This window comes from Amblyomma mixtum, chromosome 1, assembly GCF_055824585.1.
Source record: "Amblyomma mixtum isolate Tamu chromosome 1, ASM5582458v1, whole genome shotgun sequence".
In the NCBI taxonomy this organism is placed as follows: domain Eukaryota; kingdom Metazoa; phylum Arthropoda; class Arachnida; order Ixodida; family Ixodidae; genus Amblyomma; species Amblyomma mixtum.
Genome location: NC_143012.1, coordinates 229876111 through 229891855, shown reverse-complemented (window position 1 = coordinate 229891855; position 15745 = coordinate 229876111). Strand labels below are relative to the sequence as shown.

At 44.9% G+C, this 15745-nt stretch overlaps 1 pseudogene; it reads right to left on the bottom strand.

Moving 5' to 3' along the window:
• Positions 1-475: 475 nt before the first annotated feature.
• On the bottom strand, positions 476-4164 carry LOC149371112 (uncharacterized; annotated as a pseudogene).
• Between the last annotated feature and the right edge of the window lie 11581 nt (positions 4165-15745).

The window sequence follows — 15745 nt, the reverse complement described above, 5'->3', positions numbered from 1 at the left end:
TAGTTGGAAAATTAAAGTCTCCAAGGAGAAAAAGTGGTGATGAAGGAAATCGTGCGCGAACAAGATTGATAGCATCGTGAAGTTCGTTAGTGAATGTAGACGAATAAGAAGGAGAACGGTAACAGACGCCAATAATTAGTTTAAGATGACCTATCACTATTGACGCAAATATTAGTTCTAATTCGCTGAAGACTTGGATACATGAAGATGGAATCTCTTTAGAAATAGCAAGTAAAGCACCGCCGCCACGTTTGGCTATTCTATCGCAACGATATACCGAGTAGCGATGAGCGTTTTGGAAGATTTCGGAATCCGATACATGCGTTGGGAGCCAGGTTTCGGTTAGCGCTATAATGTCAGCTGAGCATGTGTCTATGGCAGAAGATAAAGAAGTATGCTTGTTAAGTAGGCTCCTGACGTTAGTATAAAGAACAGATATCGACGATGGCAACTGTCCGCTACCCCTCGCGATTCCCTACGGTGAAGCGGAAGATCCAGCCACAGAATCCGATCTAGACGATTCGCCACGTCCCACAATTTCTTCAACAGTGTCCTTGGTAGGGTTATACATGAAGCATTTTTTATTGATATGCAGCTTGTTATAGCGTATCTTAAAAGAGCGAGGGCCAGCGTGAATATTTCCGAATTCAAAAAGTTTTTTCCGAGCCTGGCGCGTAGCCGGTGAGAAATCTTCACTGATTGTGATGTTATCCGTTTTAAATTTGTTACGAAGGGTTAATTTCTTGTCTTTCAATTTAGTGTCAGAAAATTTAGCTATGATTGGTCGACACTTCTCATCTGAAAAAATGCCCAGGCGATGTGCACGTTGAATTGGACTCGAGGGGCATACTTCGACAATCTTAGTCAAGGCTTCCAGGAGTTTAGATTCAGTGTCTGCCCAAGTCTCTTCCTCATCTGGTATACCCCTAAATATTAGATTTTCACGTCGTGATCTATTTTCGGCTTCATCAAGGCGAGACTGCAGCAATTCATTTCAAGAACGTTGGTCTTCTACAGATTTCTTTAAAGATGAGAGCTCCTGATCCATGTCGTCGATTTTCTTTCCCTTTTCCTCGAGTTCATCAACCCTCTTGTGCATGCCAGCTAACTTTGATTCAATGTTCTTTTGACTACTCCTAATGTCTTTAATATCAGCTGCTAATTCGACCTGATCTTTAGAGCTTTGCAACGTACGAGAATGTACATCCTTAAGCAGCTTAAACATAACTTTCATTTGTTCAGACGGATTGTCTGGCAGGTTGTCTATGTCAAGGGAGCGAGTCATAGGACCCGGGTTACATTCAATGTCACCAGAGCCCAAAAGCAGAGAAATCGTTGAAAAGCATTCACAAGCAACATCAAAGCACACCCGCGGGCACGGGAACAGAAGTAAACAGCGATCGTCGCATTTTCTAGCGTGCAAAGAATAGTGCGTACAAACCTGCACGGTAAAGAAGCGAAGCATTGGAGGTATGCCGATGTCACTGTTCCCGTGCCCACTGAAGGGAAAGCCAGCGTGTTTTCGCTTTAAATCCGGTGTGTGTGGTGATGCCATCGTCGATGACGCTGTACGGGTGTGGACGAGGGATTCGATGAGCAGGAAAGCCCGGCCGGGTGGAAAGCTGAAGTTGTCGGTGAAACGAAGCCCAGATCTTGCAACCACCGCACCAGGGAAAAACGTCGAGTCAGTGCCTGCAGCCGGCGAAGTTGATATGGCGAGCGCCAGCACGGCCTTTTAGGGTTGAGAACATACAGGCTAAGCGTCGAAGTCACACCATCAGCTGCGCTTGAGAGCTTGTCCCCAAGGGAGCACAAAGTTAACGAACTAAATATATTGAAATAGCCTTGCAGTGTTGTCCCTTTCAATGGCACTACTTTCATACATCCGGAAAGCCTAACCAAACTAGTAAAACTAGTTTCATCCACCCCTGTTTACACCTGGATGTTCAGTGAGAGATGGAAAGATGTAAGCAGGAAGACGTGCACAAAGTTTGGGTATGTCTATGACCAAGATGAAGGCGATCCATCATTGCTAATCACAGTTTGTGATTAGCAATTAGGTCATTAGGAGGCATATGCCTCCTAGGTTAAAATATATGCTCGAATACATTTTTTATACACAAAAACTTTAGCTTCTAAAGCTCCTGGTTCGTCGCATGAGAGCTTGTGTTCTGTGAAGAGAATTTTCTGCTGGACCCTGAAACACAAACTTGCCGCATGTATCTCTTTGCGCAACCGCACGTATACAATGGGTACAAGCTGCTTTGTGGTCTGGTGCTTGGCTTATTTAGGGTGAAATGTTTGGGAAATATGTCTATGGCCGCGCCTTGATTAGAAGAAAATATCTTCTGCCACGGTGCTCTTTGGCTGCAAATGCCCTTGCCCCATAAATATCGATCATCGCTAGCATTGGCATGATTTAACTTGCTATCATTCGTGCCTCATTCCTTCGTATAGCAATAGCATAATTTTTGCGCGCATCGTTAGTCCAAGATTGTATTTATAAAATGAAAGAAATTGCTTATTTCAACTGCAGTTTGACTCCCATCAGTATACACTTAGTCGTGTACTGAGGGTTGTTGCACTGTATACAGGCAAAATTACCTTTGGTCCAAAATTTGTACAAATTAATTCTTTATGCAAGGAGGTTACATAGTTGCGTTTATTAAGCGAAAGGAACCTTCTCAAAAGAATTAGTATGGTGGTACATGACCATGCTAAAACGTAAAACGGGTTGCAAAAATTTTCCTCGTTTTCTGACACACAACTGTTTTCACGTAAAAATGCACTAACTAGGCACCGCACGTCCTGAGCAGTTAATGAGTCAGTTGAGTTGAAGAATTACCACATCTCCTCCACTTTTTGTACTCCTGTATACGTGTAAACGTAGAGGAGCTATCGCTTATTTATAAAATTGCGATAGCCGGGGCGCGTAGCTGTTTGGAGATTGTTTTTAGCAGGTGCACTAGGAGGCGCATTCCTTGATGACTTATAACTACATGCAGAGGTTGCGCCTTCGGGCTAATATAAAAGCAACTGGCTGCCCCCTCCCAACCGCCTTGAAATTGCTAGTCTAAATTGGTACTAAACTCTCATTTTTATTCCAAATGACTCTTTTTACATACTCTGCGTTCGTAAATTTTCAGGTTTACAATGAAAAACGGCCCTGTTAACAAACAATATCAACACATTTGTGAGGAAAAAAGCAAATGTAGTTCAAAACGGCAGGAAATTGTTGCATTGCCCTTCATGGCGGTATGTATGTGAGCTTACTGTGTTAAACAAAATTGACCTCAGCTATGAAGGACGATTTTTAAACAGAGTCGGTTGAAAAACTATCGCTTAATCAAGGAAATAGCGGCTACTGCGCCCGTGACGTGGTAAGATATGAGCTAACCACTTTGTCTGTACGCTCCGCCTTCATGTCGCTGAATCCAGTGCTTTCTATTAAAGTTTCATATTTCAGCAGCTGTCACGCGCGAAATTCTCATGCCGTTCATCTCACTGCCATGAGTGGCACGTTAAATCAAATCCACAGGCTTTGTCCCTGAGCCTCGCCAATCCAGAAAATCCTTTCACCCAGGTGCTCCGGAAAGGCGACTTCTCCGTGGTGCTTGCTAATCTCCCAGCCCCTCCGTAAGTCGTGACCGCCTCATTAAACTTGGCCAAAAGCCGTTAGCGTTCCGCTAGTCCCCACCCTAAGCCGCTATCTACTCGCTCTCCTGTCTGCGTGCTGGTGGCGCGTGATAAGTTGCTCTAGACTCACTCTACTCTCTCTCTTTCTCTCACTCTCCCTCAGCGAATGAGAGCTTCTGGCTCATTAGCACTACGCTGCGAGGTCAGTGTAATCATTGCCGGTGATGGTTCAGATTGTGAAAAACAGGGAAGGTAGAGAAAGCAGTACGGAGACGTAAATAGATTTCACAGGCGGTAATAAAGAAAGAAGAAGACGATAGAGGGGCAGACAAGGCGCATGAGAGTGTGTAAGCAAGCCTTTGCGCCGGGTTGGAAAATATCATCCTATATGTGCGTAAACAAGAACACGAAGGCCGCATTTTAGCCAGGACAACGATGGTTGGATCAGATGACCGGTAAGCGACATAGGTTGTCTAGGCAGGCAACTGCTGTTTGGCAGCTCAGGCTTACTGTGATCTTCGCTCCCATTGCCGAGTCTAAAATATGGTTTCTGAAGTTCGACAAAAGCATTTGTTGAGCGAGTTGGTGTTTTCGATGATCCATAAGTACAGTGCAAACGACAGGACAGAGATGAAGAAGGGACACCACATAACTACAGCGCAAACGACAGGACAGAGATGAAGAAGGGACACCACACAGCGCTGTGTGGTGTCCCTTCTTCATCTCTGTCTTGTCGTTTGCGCTGTACTTATGGTTCTGAAGTTCCTCGCCTTCTGAAGGGGCATCAGCGCAGCTGGAAAAAAGACAAGCAGAAGGAAGCAATATAGATGAGCACCCGACACGCAACTACATTTGTAATTCACTAAGCCACGTATTTATAGCAGAAATTCACCGGACCCAACAGCTGCGTGCACTAAAATATAGTAAAACCACATGATCCGTTCATGGAACAACCTTTACAACAAAAAAAGTCATACAACACCAAAAAACAACACATCAAGTGCGGTCAAGGTAAGCATCTTCATTGCTTATTAACAATAAGGATGGCTGACTAATTCACTCGTGTTTTCATTTGCATAAGATTTCATTTACTTCTTCACTGCATTATTTCTGTCACGAAATAAAATACTTGTGTGGGTGACTAATGCTATGCGCATGTAGTTGTTTTTCTCGTTACATAACTAGCGATAATTTGAAATCTAATTAGTTTCGCTTGAAGTAGCACTGTCTGGTTATCAAAGTGATAAACAAGAAAATGTGAAGACTATTAGTCACCCACGATTATTAAAAATGTTTAAATTTTTGGCTTTTACACTACGCGGACTATATATTTTTTTTTTTTTGGGGGGGGGGGAGGAGGGAATTGTCTACTTTGGCTTGCCAAGCCTAAAGCAATAATCGTTCGGCTGCTGATTCCAAGGTGGTACTTTCGATCCCAGCCACCGCGAAGATATGTAGCATTATATGAAATACAAAAAAAACGTAACCTCTGCAATCTCAACGCCGGTTACAGCACCCGAGGTTGTCTAAATTAGCCCGTAGCACTCCACCAAGGCGCCCCTCATAGCCAAGGCGTAACTTAAGTACGCTAAACCCCACAATTCAAAAATTACATTCACAATTCCCAACGCAATTATCAATACCATGACATTTTTCACTGCCGTGCCAGGGCGGTGTGCACATTTCCTACGCGCAGTTTACTTACTCTCAAGATGAATAATGGCACTAGCAGCTATCTTCATCGAAACAATTTCGGGTGTCTACTCCCTGAGCCACGCATTGAACAAAAAGCAGGAGCCTGGTCATCTGCACATATCTCCCAAGGCTTGCGTGCCGTGTTGCAGATTCATCAGTCAACGCAGTATGCTGCTGTGTGTTTTGACACCCCGGTACGAAGATTACGAAGTCTTTACTACATGTGCCTTCTCTCAAAACAGTTAATCCAAGCAAAGAAGACAGGAAACGCGATCCTTCTATCTATATGAAAAACAAATGTTATCTTCGTCCATAGGCAGGAATATACTCCCAGTTACGAGCTCTAAATCTGCAAAATTTTTCACAGGATTAGAAAAGAGAGCGCAGATTTGCGAAAACAATGTTAGAAACGCATTATGGATTGCGCGCCCATATGAGTTTTGTTGTGAACGTGAATTTCAAACACCGGAACGCTCCCAGTGTTGCGCGTTCGGCCGGTGAGCTACAGAGACGCTCCCCAAGGACGGCGTCCAAGCCGGCGTCTCTCCGAGCCTGCGCGTCGTCATCGTGGAGCGCGTTGTGCGTTCGGGCCGGACAGCTACGGGAACGCTACCCGGGTTGGCGTTCAAGCCTTGCCGGCCAATCAGCCAACAGGACGCTCCTGATTGGACGAAAAGGGGCGGGAGTCTGTGCCGACTCTATTTAAGGGCTCCCGTCTCCTGTGTCTGTGTCTTTTTCCTGTTGAGATACATCGTGCCATGTATCGTGCTTCTCGCTACTTGTAAATATGTAAATACATATACCTTTTTCTTTTTAACGCTGCTCCTTAACCCCCCGTCTCTTCATTGCTCCGGCTGGTCGGCGACAGCGGACCCGCGTCCCGACGGCAACTGAGAGCCCGCGTCTCAACAACTGGTGGCAGCGGTGGGATCGAAGTCAGCTCTTCGCATCGCCTAGCAGCGTTCGCAGTTGCAAGAGCTCCCACGTTGGTGGACCCCATGATCGTGGCTCTGTGAGTGTCCGACCTTTCTTCCCTGAGGTATTTTGCCAGGCTTTTGAATTTAGCGTCAATGCTGGCAGGCTTTCTTTGGTAGTGCTGTGAGTACTGATTGTTGTACGCATTGCTAAGAAGAGATAGGGGATCGGTCGAGTGTCTGAGCGCATCATGGACCTGAAATCTTTGCAAAAGCCGGATCTAATTTTGATCAGCAAAGAATTAGGGGTTGAGCTTGGGAAGGCCATGCGGAAACAGCAAATCATAGACGCAATAATATCTTGCGGAGCGGACGATGAAGAGCTTATCGAGACATGGGAATTGATCAAGGAAAGGGACAAGATAGCAAGAGAAAGCAAATCGTTCTAGTCTTGTTCCTCCCGTAGAAAATGGAGAGACAATCGCAGGGAGACAGACATACGTAGGTCCGAGGTAAAGCTGCTCGCCATTTCAACGTGCCCTCCACCGAAAATAAAGGATGATGTGAGAGCCTTTCTCAGTCTTGTAGGGTACTACCCGCAATACATCCCGCGGTACTCGGACATCGCTAGCGCTCTCACCAACGCTTTGCGCAAAACTGAACCAGAGCGCGTCGCCTTGAACTGCGTGAAAGAAAAGTCCTTTCTAACTCTAAAGGAATCCCTGAGGAAGGATCCCGTGTTAAAGTCCCCGGATTATACAAAACAGTTCATAATCCAGTGTGACGAGAGCAACAGGGGAATGGGTGCTGTGCTTTGCCAGACAGATGATCAAGGGAACGAACACCCAATCCTTTATGTAAGCAGGAAGCTCACTGCCAGGGAAGAAGCATACAGCGCTTCTGAAAAGGAATGCGCGTGCCTGGTGTGGGCGATACAAAAACTTGCCTGCTACGTGTCTGGTACGAAGTTCATCGTACAATCGGACCACTGTCCTCTAACCTGGCTAGAACGCATGTCGGGCAAAAATGGTCGCCTCCTGCGCTGGAGCCTTGCTCTGCAGCAATTCGGCTTCGAGGTTCAGTACAAAAAAGGAAAGGCAAACGCCAACGCAGATGGCTTAAGCCGATGCTTCTGAAAAGGGAAAGGAATAGAAGGGATTTGGACGGGCTGTTACTTTTTTTTTGCTGTTTTGTAGTCTTCTTTTTTCTACTCGCGAAGTAGTCTGTGATGCGACGGTGCACTCGCGATTGAACCTGTCGCCTGTCAGCGAAAGTATTGGTAGTATAGAAGCCTGGCAGATCTCTGGGGAGATGGAAGGGCATTTGCTGGCTGTTGTTGTGTTCGGTCCAGACCACCTCCCTTCCAGATCTGAAGAGACCGGTTGGCGAGCCGATGACGGCCGGCGGACAAAGACTAAGCCCCGACCTCGGCACTTCGCGAAGTGGCTGCGGACCTCTTCCCTTCGTGCACGATTTTCCGGGCGGGGGCGAGCTGTTGTGAACGTGAATTTCAAACACCGGAACGCTCCCAGTGTTGCGCGTTCGGCCGGTGAGCTACAGAGACGCTCCCCAAGGACGGCGTCCAAGCCGGCGTCTCTCCGAGCCTGCGCGTCGTCATCGTGGAGCGCGTTGTGCGTTCGGGCCGGACAGCTACGGGAACGCTACCCGGGTTGGCGTTCAAGCCTTGCCGGCCAATCAGCCAACAGGACGCTCCTGATTGGACGAAAAGGGGCGGGAGTCTGTGCCGACTCTATTTAAGGGCTCCCGTCTCCTGTGTCTGTGTCTTTTTCCTGTTGAGATACATCGTGCCATGTATCGTGCTTCTCGCTACTTGTAAATATGTAAATACATATACCTTTTTTTTTTCACGCTGCTCCTTAACCCCCCGTCTCTTCATTGCTCCGGCTGGTCGGCGACAGCGGACCCGCGTCCCGACGGCAACTGAGAGCCCGCGTCTCAACAGTTTGCAGGCTGAATGACCGGCCTTACGCATTATGTGCCGGGTGCAGACAGTAGAAAAAAAAACTTTTTCAGGACCAAAATTTCACCGGTGGGAAGTTATAGCCCGGAAAATACAGTATTTGGCCCCGACGTCTTTTCTGAAAATTCCTGTAGATCATTAGTCCTGGCAGAAGCGATAATTATAAACGACAATCCACAGATGCCTGCATGCTGTATTTTGCAGCAAGTGCTGGCATACAGAAAAGATAACAGGCAGACTAATGAAAGTTTATAAGGAAGCGAGGTTTGCGAGAGGAGAGTGCTCAAAATCAAATGGAGCAATGAGCTCGCAGGTGCTTCTGTATAAAAAGTCAGCGGACAACTGAGATGAACGTAAGTGGTGGATATTGAAATAAACAGTTTTGTTGATTACAAGAACAATGTTCAATTTACATTATGAATTGCACAGAGAGTAAAACCCCGCTATTCACAGTCAATGGCGCAGTATAACAAGCGCTGTTATCAAAGCGTCGGTGTAATTTCCGATCAAGCAGCCGCTCTCAAATCAACAACTGAAAAACTGCGGCAAAATACCGACCGTTGGGCGAGTTGGTAGGACATGTCAAAGTCCACAGCGCTAAAGAGGATTTTTTTTGTACAGGAATGACAGAAAAACACAGAGGGCGAGCGCTAAATTGCAACTATATTCCTTTTATACTTGCAACTGTAGCAACCCATCAATCCGCCCACTAGACTGTTGGAAAGAAATGCTATTCTCTGCGCCTTTTCCAACCCTTTTCCTGCAAAGTATGTACTTCTTCAAAAAATAAACAGGCGGAAGTCGTCAGTGTGTTTCTCGGTCCTTCACTAAAAAGACTTGTCCTATTAAGCGTTGTCCTATCCAACAACAGTGGCCCGGCCCGGAGACGGCTTCAAATAAAGCATTGCTTTCTGTATAAGCGGGCCGCCTTGCCGGCCAGCGTAAGCACTTAACGTACGGACGGAAGTTCTGTGGGGAAAGGAAGGATATGAATATTCAAGCATATTTTTTAATCACTACTACTATCATTCACTGAATTATTGCGTTTTGTGGCTTGCAACTTAAGGCGCGTCACGCTAAGCCGACAAGAAGGGACTTTGGTTTGAAAGCTAAATTTTATTAAAAAAAAATAGGCCGTAGCAATTAAAATATTCAAATTATCCTTAAAATAATCTAATGACTTTAAAGAAATGGAATAATGAAGTACCTTAATAGCTCTGACAGAATCAGACATTACAATTTGTGCCTTTTCCTTTCCTTACCCAGCGTGGTAAAAATCAAGAACGATATGCATTCAATGTGTAATGTTTGCTAGCCGGAGATGAGCGCTATTTCTGCTTTGAGTGCGATCGTTGCTGTGCGTTCGCCTCCCTTGGACCGGTCTCCTCGTCTCTAGGCGGCGCATTCATCCTTTGCCGCCACATGAAACCTGGATGGTGGTGCCATCTATAGCGCTATTAGTAACGCATCTTTGCTGCTACAGTGTGAAGCGCCGATTCAGAACAGATACGGGGCCGTATATCCAACCGAAAGTGTAAAATAAAAAGGTGTGCAATAACTTCCAATATCTGGCGGGTGGATACTCGAAGCTGATGCAATTCGAAAGGTATTAGATGAACTTTTTCTATAGTAATTTGCGATTTCTTACAAGCGATATTGCTCGTGACCTTCACTTAGTCTTGTTTTCGTGGTATTCCAGTAGAACTTTGTTTTTTGATAAGCAAGAAGTTAAATCATTGGCTGCACAAAGAAAGTACTTTTTGAAAGAACAGATGGGTCAAAGTGCATTACTGGGTGGAGGAGTCAAATGGTACCTAATTCAAGGCGTTCTGAAGAAATGAGCTGGCTTCCATTTTTCCCGCCCACCCAATACCCCAGGTACTGTCCACAGCTCAACAATCCAAACCCAACACTCTATTAGAATGTTTGGGGGTGCTCGAACCACCCAGGAAACCGAACACCGATCTCCCACCCTCTATTTTCCTCCTGAGAGTCTGCCCTGTCCCGCCCGGACCCGAGCGACTAGCAATCGATGATCGAGCGGGCGTGCCGGATGGCGTCGGAGATCGGGGTCCTGGACCGAAGACTCCCCATCATACGCGGCTATAAGTAACCATAAATAAATTATTTTACCTACCTCCCTAAAGAATTATTAATCAGCCGCGTCTTCTTGCAGGCTGAAGCACAATCGAGGTGAAGAGGCTCCATGAGAAAAAAAAAATGACTGAAGAAAAAAAGTGTAAGCACAAAAAAAAACACTTGTGGTTGTTTCGAACTTGCGTTTTCTCGCGATACTGAAAATTCTCTTATGGCGCGTACTGGAAAAGAAATACCAAGAATACAGGAGCAAAGTCACACATGCAAGTAAAGCCGAAATTCAGCAACAGGACACTGAGAGGGTGATGAAAATTCTCATACCAAGCCAGGCTGAAGGCGCAAGGATCTTCGTATTTTCTCCCCTAAACTTTATGCCAAAATGGCATGCACTTCACCAAGTAAGCCTGAGCTCAAGGAGCTGGTTAATTCACTAGAAGACACCGAACCATATTTCTCTATGAATAGCTTTAAAGAAAGCATAGCCTAGTAGCTGTAGAAATGAGAGAACATAGATGTTCAAAATTATCGGAGCCCTCCACTATGGTGTCCCCATAGCCTGTGTCGTTTGGGAACATTAAAACCGCTAAAAACAGAACCAATGAAGAAGGGAGGAGTATGAGGATAGAAAAAAAATGTGAAAGATAAAAACAAGCTGACTTTATAAAAGGCGACATCCTAGCGTATGGTCCAAGCTAGCAACTCGGCGTAAGAAACGTTTGGTGGAGAGATGATAAAAAACAAAAAGGGATCTCCCTATAAGTAGGGGCATAAAAACTGAAACGAAAAAAGGCATAAAGAGAGGACCGGAGGAGTAGCTTCTGGACAGTCACGCCTGTTGCCCTGAAAGTGGCTAATCTACCTGGCGGTGAAGGGATTGCTTAATGTAACAAAGTAAACAAATAGGAGCCGTGTGAAGTGTAACTTGAAGAACAAAAGGAAAAACAAAAAGTGCAATATCAAAAAAATAAAACCTCCCAGCGAGCACCAGTAATATATTTTATTTCTGAAAAGTTGTCTGACCTCTTGTTTCGCTTGCAACTTCATTATAGGACTAAGGGTTGCATTATTTTTTGTTTTCGTGATCGTTTATTGGATCTAATCTCTATGACAGTGAATATTTGCGAAATCATAGAAGCACACAGGCTATCATTTTTTCACTCTTTAGAACAGCAATAAATCGAAGAATCAAGCCACTTTTCTTATTCTGTAAAATTTGCAAGATGTCACGTACGATTTCTTTACCTACGGCTAATACACCCATCAAAAAAAGTAAAAGCCGGATGATTAAGGAGTGCAAAAAATGTAACCGAGACAGCAGCACAAAGCATGGACTCCCAAGACAGCCGTCGTCTTCGTCCATGTCCAAATTTTAACTGTCCTTCGTGGTGGGGCTTTTTGTTTCCAGCGGCCCTGCTTACCGCTGCTGTGTCAGAATTTTCTCTTCCGCGAAGTGTACTCTCAGGAACGACGCGCTGCCATCGCGGCAATTTATTTAGTTCTTGGTTTCTTCGCTCTTATATTGCGCACCTCTCTGGATACGAGCTCGAAGAGCAACATTTAGTTTGGGACCTATCCACCACCTCCGATCTCTTCGGCCAGCTTTCCTTTCGTCAATTTTTCTTTTTTTAGACTCCTCACAGAGGCACCAGAAAGCTCACTTCTTCAGGTAATATGAGGCCTGCTCCAAGTAATTTTCTACTCGTTGTATGTTTCTTTAAGAGCGAATAAAAGCTGATCTATTAAAGTATGGCAGTAATAGTAAAGGGCCGCAAGAAGTTCTTTTCGAGAAAACTCTCAATTGCACAGCCTAAAAAAAAAAAAAAACTAGCCTCGGTTCTGTAGTCCCCCCGCCCTGAAAAGTTGATCATTCCCATACGCTGCACTCGAACTAGCGCTAGGACGGCTGCTAATCGCCTACGTTTTAATCTTTATTGACACCTGCCATACACCGTCGGTTTTTGTCTGCCTGCTTCATTCTCTGACTTGGCCTGGCGTGACTGTGTTAACTTTTTCCGCGTCTCTTAAATACTGCTGATGAATTTTAGCCTGCCCTTTTGGATGTCTCTTTTGATACCATTTTTTCTAAGCACTGTTTATTTATTATACTTGCAATCGTGAAAAAATCTTTATACCGGTTTTACGCTTACTGTAAAAGTTGTGTATAAAAATCTGGCATTATTACTAGGCCTTAATTTGAAGTTCTTGGGATTTCCACCTAGCCTGCGGCGTTCAGATAAAATGCTCAGCGCTGCTGCGTGAAGACGCGAAACGTTGCAGATAGTTTCTGCTAGCGCATAGGCTGTGCCACCATCTTTTACCCTCCGCAGTTTTGTCGTGGCAAAAAGCCTGGATCTATTTTAAGTTCCTGAAACAGCCTAGTAAATCAGTCTCCTGGCTGTACCATGCTCTGCTATATTATATAAAGTGTTGCTCAGATATGTGCACTTCTGACAAATAACGAAGTGTGCTGCAGCGGGTGGTGCATCAAGGATACTTGTGTTTTATATATATATATATATATATATATATATATATATATATATATATATATATATATATATATATATATATATATATATATATATATATATATATAGATTATTATTAAAAAGAGTCAAAACCAGTAGCATACGGGTGATGTCAAAGCTCCTAATCACGAGGCGGATTAACATAAATAAAACACGGAGTGTGGTGAATATTTTACAGCACAGTTGCGAAGCGCCCATTCCCTGATTGAGCAGCGTTCTGCAATTGTGCAACCATAAGATCGCGAGAAGGATAGCGGAGGAGAAAAGTAAGGCAACAGCGGTGGAGAGAGTTACTAATAGCACTTTAGCGACCTGTGTGGTGATCGCCGCCCGAATCTTGAAGGTAGCGAAGTGTCAGCACACGGCATCACAAGCAGGAAGTAGACACCTGCTTATATACTCTTCCATACTGATGCACCTACGGCCTGACCACGCAGAAATAATACAGAGAGCATGACGACCAACAATGACTGTAACCTTCGGTGCACGGCAGTTTTTCCTCACTGGTGACAGGTCTCACAATCAATACAACGAGAAGGACCAGTAATTAGTGGTCAACGCTGTTAAAGTGCTTCCGTAAGCACATCAAGAGACCTGGTCACGTGAACGGCACCAAGCAAACTGCCCTTTGAAATTCACAGCCGCTGGTGGTTTTGCTGCGAAGCAGTTTGTGCTCTTCTCTCTTCCCCTCAGTTAAGGGTTGCATGGTTAGAAAAACAGGTAGCTGATGATTCAAGCATATTTAGTGTTACAAAATCTCTTGTTGGGGCTGTAATACTCCTGCTAAAAACTTATGAGGATCTCCTCCTTTGCAAGAATGTGGCACAGTGAACGTTGCACACATTATGAATGAAGTGTCACCATTTCATGGCTCATGCAGCACCATAAGTCTGCTTGCAGTGGCACATTCTATCATCTATAAAACACATCATAACGTCCCAAGCGCTGAATAGTTCTTTCCACACTTTCAGCTCCTGATCGAGTGGCGTGAAGCTTCAGTCAGTAGAAATACTTTCTACATTGTTACGCCGAATTACGCTCGGAGCGTTGAAAACTGTTTCTGCTGGGTTCAATTTTTAAATAATTTTGGCTTTGAAGGTCTTCAAGTCCTCTATAATTCACCACAATTTTGCTGCGAGGCAAACAAAATAAAGGAACTATGCCGATGTAGTTGGCGCCTACATCGGGGTGGCACGCTAGTGATCCATTGTAAAACTCACGGGCGTCGCCATGTGCCTATGTGTTATTTTAATGTTTATGAATTGGGTTTCTTAATATTAAAGAATCACCTTAGTTCATTGCATTTAAATTCTAGCTGATTCTTCCGTCACCTTCATTAATCATTCTCGTTTCTCTGCCATTTTTTATTTCCGCACATCGAGATCAGACGCAAAAAACACACAGCCGCTTGTTCAGTGCTCCGAGTCTCTGCAGCCTCGAGAAAAAGCGCGTGATATCGCCTCAGTGCGACAATGCAATCGGTTATTAGTTGTTCTGCAGGGTTCACCCTGCAACGAATTTTTTTTTATATCTGCCACTGGTGGAATGCATTTTTCCCCTGTACTTTCGTACGGCTGTGTATGTGTGAGAGTATCATTCCTCACAGGTATCATCAATGTAGCAGCCCTCGACCCCTTTCGTAGAAAGTGGTCGAGGTTTAACATGGTTAAACGAAGCACATGTGCGAATGCAGACGACACTTGAGCTCCACCTTATAGGCATTTAGTGGGTTAATGCCCAATATGCAGAATTGTTCATTATGTAATATTATTCACAAATCGCGGCAATTCCTCGAAACACTACCAGCGCAGTGGCGCAGCGGTTAAGCTACGTGCCACTGCACTGGCAGGTGGCTGTTTCTATCACAGCCAATGGTAGGGATTGTCGAGCCATGTTGCTCTTCCCGCGCAATCTCTCGCGAACGGTGATTAATTTGACTGCCACCCACCACGGTCGTCAGTTTGCTCACAACCCTGTGAGGAGATTTTGATGACCCCACGAGGTTACGTGACGTTGGCGACCTGACTCTCTCTTCTCATTGGCTAGAGCTGGCGCCACGCTCCTCCGAACTTACTCGAGCTTCCTCCCATTCGCTGCAGCTTGCGCGACGCTCCTCCGGATTATCGAGAGCTTACCCAAGTTATTCGGGTAAGCTCGGGTTACCCAAATAACTTGGGAGCACGAAATAAAATTGTTGCGCGTTCCTTTAGTGCTCTCGCAGTGCGAAATATGAAGCCTAATCTAAATGCAAGAGGACATAAATGAAGTTAAAGGATTTCAGCAAATCGGCAGTATTTCAAACGTGCATTGCTGGCGAGAATTAAATACCAGTATCAGTAAAGTGTTTGCATGTTTTAAGAGGGCCTTAAGGAGTTGGCACGAACCCGTAATTGTTTCTTGCATACTAAAGTTCAAAACCTTCCCAGGCATTGCTGCTTTCATAACCGTATTCCAGCTAGCGATGCTGTTTTGCTCCTTTGTAACTGCCGGTGCTCAACATCGTGTATTTTTTGCGAGTTAGTTAATTTATGTGTACAGGGCACTCGAGCTCGAAAGAAATTCTGCGTACATTAAACGTTGTCATAGAAAAGCGCGGCGAGCTCCAGTTAAGCTTGGGCTTTAGGATTACAGGAAGAAAACATCCTGAAGGAAGTATGCAAGACCTGCAAAGCAAGAAAACGACAGATTCCGACGAGTGAAACAGCCCCATAATGCGTTCGTCTCACAAGGTCTGTGCTCAAAAAACAGGTATGTTAAGGCTTTCACTCCAGTTAACCCGCGGCAGAATTAAAAAAGTAATGGAAGGTTGCAAAATCCCTCCAGCCTGTTTTCCTCTTTGTCGAGCTATGTGTCTATATTAATTTATTACGTCGACAGCCTTTACAAATAATTCC